Source organism: Cebus imitator, unplaced genomic scaffold (genome assembly GCF_001604975.1).
Source record: "Cebus imitator isolate Cc_AM_T3 unplaced genomic scaffold, Cebus_imitator-1.0 Scaffold160, whole genome shotgun sequence".
Lineage (NCBI taxonomy): Eukaryota > Metazoa > Chordata > Mammalia > Primates > Cebidae > Cebus > Cebus imitator.
The window spans coordinates 1,650,535-1,655,595 of NW_016107475.1; the positions used below are offsets into that span (position 1 = coordinate 1,650,535).

At 49.8% G+C, this 5,061-nt stretch overlaps 1 protein-coding gene across 1 annotated transcript in view; it reads right to left on the minus strand.

Moving 5' to 3' along the window:
- Nucleotides 1–4,159, minus strand: part of MTRES1 (mitochondrial transcription rescue factor 1) — a 13,046-nt gene extending 8,887 nt beyond the window's left edge. Inside the window, exon 1 of the mRNA XM_017543752.2 lies at nt 4,061–4,159. The gene's annotated coding sequence lies outside the window, so the exon portion shown is untranslated. The remainder of the gene's footprint in view (nt 1–4,060) is intronic.
- Between the last annotated feature and the right edge of the window lie 902 nt (nt 4,160–5,061).

Here is a 5,061-nt window from a genome sequence, read left to right on the forward strand (position 1 = left end):
AAAAAAAAATTTACTACTGAAAAATTCTTGTCTTTTCGTCACCGTGTCCTCTTTCTCCAGAATCCACATGAGCCCCAACCTCCTCTACCAAGTCATGCCCCACACGTCCTTTTCCATACTCTGGTTGCACCAACACTATTATGTTTTTAGTAACTTTTGAATTAGGTCACAAATTATCTCCTAAACTCTAAGGGTAGTGATAGCGCCTACACAGTGCCCTGTTCTTCACTCCTCTGCTCAGGACATACACCAGTGAATGGCTGCAGATTCAATTTCTACAAATGAAATGAGCATCCTGCTCATCACTGTAACCACCCCCAGATTCATTCATTTGCTCACAAGTGCCTGGGTAGGCTTAATATAAAACACACAGTCCTTATCGTCAGAGAACTGCCATTTAAGTGGAATGTGGGCAAGTAACTGCCAGGGCACCCATGTGAAAGCAGGTCCAGGAGAGGCTGAGGGCTGCACCAGCCGGAGCTCAGAGCAAGGATGCCTACAAAGTTCTGACAGCAAAGGTGGCCTAAAACTGAGCTATGGGGAAACATCAAGTTACAACAGTGATTCTTTTGCTTTCTAATGGGCCATTCCATTGGCATGCTGTTAATTTTTCTCATTCAAGGATGCTCAGCTTCCCCTAGACCTGCTTTCACATGTGTGGTCTGGCAGTCAGTTTACTTGCCCACATTCCACTTAAATGGCAGTTCCCTGATGACAAGGACTGTGTGCTTTATACCAGGCACCTGGCATACACGAGGAAATAAGTGAACATGGGGGTGGCTATAGTAAAGGGCAGGATGCTGTTCCTTTTCTTTCATTCAGAAGCAGGCGATTACACAAAGCTCTCGCCTCCACTACTCCTCAGCTACCACATTTTTTTTTTTTTTTTTTGGGACTGAGTCTCCCTCTGTTGCCCAGGCTGGAGTGCAGTGGCTTGATCTCGGCTCACTGCAACCTCTGCTTCCCAGGTTCAAGGGATTCTCCTGCCTCAACCTCCTGATCTTGCTCTTCTTTACTATAAAATTCCTCAAAATGGTTGTCTAACTCTCCTCAATTCTACTCCTTTCATTTTCTAAATCCAAAAGGTCATGTGAGTCCTCATCTTAATTGACTTCTCAGCAACACTTGTAATCCCAGCTACTCGGGAGGCTGAGGCAGGAGAATCACTTGAATCTGGGAGGCAGAGGCTGCAGTGAGCCGAGATTAAGCCATTGCACTCCAGGCTGGGCAACAAGAGCAAAACTTATCTCAAAAAAAATAAATAAATAAAAGAAAAAGGTAAAAAAAGACTCCTTTGCTGCCTCCTTCTCTTCTCCCTGTGTTGTTCAGGCTAGAGTGCAGTGGTGCGATCTCAGCTCACTGCAACCTGTGCCTCCCAGGTTCAAGCCATATTCTCCCACCTTAGTCTCCAGAGTAGCTGGGATTATAGGCGCCCACCACCACACCAGGCTAATTTTTGTATTTTTAGTAGAGACGGGGTTTTATCATGTTGGTCAGGCTGGTCTAGAACTCCTGACCTCAAGTGATCTGTGTGCCTCAGCCTCCCAAAGTGCTGCGATTACCGGCGTGAGTCACTGCACCTGGCCCTCCTTAACATCTTAAAGTTGGAGGGGCCCAGGGCTCTTCTCTTCTACATTTTTATGCAGCTCAGCTCTTAAGTGTACCCAATTAGTTCTAACAAATGCATTATCAAGACACCAGTCATTTCTGTGGCTTTAAATACCACCTATATGCCAACTACATCCTAATCTATATCCTCATTCCAGAACTTTCTCCCAAATTCCGGACTCACACATCTGTGCAGAAAAGAGTTAACAGGCCTGAGATTGCTATCCTTAGAAACATCTGCTTGCAAAGTTGGCCCTTGGCTAGTGTTTGGGAACTTGAACTTCACGAGGGTTCCCACAACTCCCAGATGGATAAGAGTGGCTCATTGTGCTGAAACTGTACAAACGATGTGATTGATTCTGAACACCTGCGTTTTCTGGGAGGCCGAAATTTTGGCGCATTCTAAGCACAGTGCCTCTGTGACTTTTTATTGGAAAAAGCTGTATGAGCTTTCCTGATAGACATCTCTCACATCTTGTCATAATTTGATGCTGCAAGAATTAAACATACCCCATGTGACTCCACTAGGAGAGGACTCTTAGAAGACTGCACCTGGTTTCCTCCAGACTTTGTCCCATACATCTTTTCCCCTTGCTTATTTTGCTTTGTAGCCTTTTGCGATAATAAATCACAGCTGAGTATAGCTATATGCTGAGTCCTTTGAACCCTCTTAGTGAATCAATCAACTTGGGGACCTGCAACACAATATCTAATTGCCTATTTGACACCTCCACGTGGGTACATAATAAAGTCATTCATACCAAGTCACTCCTTTCCTCAAATCGCTACAAAAGCACTCAGAAAAAAGCAAAGACTCTACCACAGTCTAAAGGCTCTACAGGACCTGATGCTTCCTCAACCTCCTTTTCCTCTCCAGCCTCATCTACCACTCTGACCTTTGCTCATTCAGCTTCAGCAACACTGGCCTCCTTCCTTTAATGAAGCACATATTATGTGCCAAGCACAAATCTGGGCATTAGGAATTCAGCAGAGGAAAAAAAATATAAAGATTCTACTATTGTAGAGTTTATATTCTAGTAGGGGGAACAGGTAGCCAAACAAACAAAAAAACCCTGTAAATTACATGATAGCTGGTGGTTAATGCTCTGGGGAAAGAAAGTGGAGCAGGGTAAGGGGGATTGAGAGGGCAGGATGAGGCCAGGCAGGTGGCTCATGCCCATAATCCCAGCACTTAGGGAGGCCAAGGCAGAAGAATTGCATTGCTTGTGCCCAGGAGTTCGCAGTCAGCCTGGGCAACACAGTGAGATCTAAAATAAAAACAGACAGAGGCTTGGCTGGGCGCGGTGGCTCACGCCTGTCATCCCAGCACTTTGGGACGGGTGGATCACCTGAGGTTGGGAGTTCGACACCAGCCTGACCAACATGGAGAAACCCCGTCTCTACTAAATACAAAATGAGCCGGGCGTGGTGGCGAATGCCTATAATCCCAGCTACTCGGGAGGCTGAGGCAGGAGAATTACTTGAACCTGGATGGGGGAGCGGAGGTTGCGGTGAGCCGAAATCTTTCCATTACACTCCAGCCTGGGAAACAAGAGCAAACTCCATCTCGAAAACAAAAAAAAAAGAAAAAAAAAAAAAGGAATTAGCCAGGCGTGATGGCAGGCACCTGTAGTCACAGCTAATCGGGAGGCTGAGGCAGGAGAATCGCTTGAACCTGGGAGCGGGAGGCTGCAGTGAGTGGAGTTCATACCACTGTACTCTAGCCTTGGCGACAGAGTGAGATAGTCTTAAAAAAACAACGAAACAACCACACCCTGTGGAATAAAAATCCATCAAGGGGACGGGTGCATTCGAATAACCGGGAAAAGTCCCAGCAATGATGGGTGTTAGAACACCTGACAGAATCTCTTTCGCGTTCTCGTGTGGTGAGTGGAGGGATGATCACGGCAGAGGCTCATAGGTTTTGGGTGAGATCTTCAGGAGAGGTATACAGTCTGAACTAAGCGAAGATTGTAAGAAAAGCAGCGCAGAGTTTGACCTATTTGACTCCAGGAAACGCTCCACATTCCTGAGCCCGTTCACCGCTCCGTAAGATGGAGAAATTGGTCTAAATGCAGCTACAGATCCCTCCCTTCCCTTGGAGACCTCGGAGGCTGCGGGCAGAGATAGGGGCTGGTTCCTCTCGCTCCCTCCCCGCCCCCCCGGGCAGTGCACCTTCTTGGGTCCCCAAGGTCAAAGGAAATGGACAACTGCGTCCCCAGGTTCTCAGTCTGCATTCGGAGCCAGCAGGAGCAACCGCGCGGGGCGGACGGCTTTGCCGCACTCAACGGCCACAGCCCCTGCGCAGCCCTGGGCTCGCGGGGCGTCCCGAGGCTGGCAGGACACGGGACGCTCACGGGAAGACCTAGCGGGAACGTGGGCGGGGCAGAGGGGCGCAGGGAGAAGCGACAGGGGGCGCGGGCCGTGGGCGCGCCGGCAGGGGCGCACTCACCTGTACGTCAGGGCCTCCCGTCCCTCCCCGCGGCCGCGCGGACTGCAGGCCTCCAGGCCACCCCTACCTGCGCCCCGCCCCTTCCGCCGGCGCTGCCGCGGTGAGAGCGGGTCGGGCGGGACGCGAGGCCAGGGCGGCGGCGAAGCAGCGACCCCTGCTGGAGGCCGCGCCTCGGAGGACTGCACGGGAAGTGGGCTCCAGGCACGGCCGCAGGAGACTCCAGCGAGAAAGCCAGCGCGTCCTGATTCCACCTGACCGAAGGGAGTTCATCTTAATTTTTCTTTTCTTTCTTTTCTTTCTTTTGAGACGGAGTCTTACTCTGTTGTCCAGGCTGGAGTGCCGTGGCGTAGTCTCAGCTCACCGCAACTTCCACCTCTCGTGTTCAAGCTATTCTCGTGCCTCAGCCTCCGAGTAGCTGGGACTACAGGTGTGAGCCATGACTAGCTAATCATCTTAATTGGTAATGAAGTGATCCTTCTCTGGGGCCACTAACCCTTTTGAACTTTTTTTTCGTTTTAAGACGGCGTCTCGCTCTGTTGCCCGGAGTGCAATGGCGTGATCTCGGCTCACTGCATGTGATTCACAATGTAAATCCAAATGTCTGTTCTCATTCCTCAACTGACTTCACTTGAGTTCTAGGATACCACATTGGTTCCACCTACCTCGCTTGTCGCTTAATCTTCTCCCTGTTTTTCTTTTTGCCTTTTCTTTCTTTTCTTTTTTCTTTTTTTTGAGGAGTCTCGCTCTGGCCCCCAGGCTGGAGTGCAATGGCGCGATCTCACTGCAGCCTCCACCACCCAGGCTCAAGCTATCCTCCCGTCTCAGCCTCCCGAGTAGCTGGGACTACAGTGTGTGCTACCACGCCCTGCTAATTTTTGTTTTGTTTGTAGAGATGGGGTTTTGCCATGTTGTCCAGGCTGAGACTAAAGAGAAGCGATCTTCCAGCCTCAGCCCCCTAAAGTGCTGGGATTACAAGCGTCAGCCACTGAGCTAACCCACTT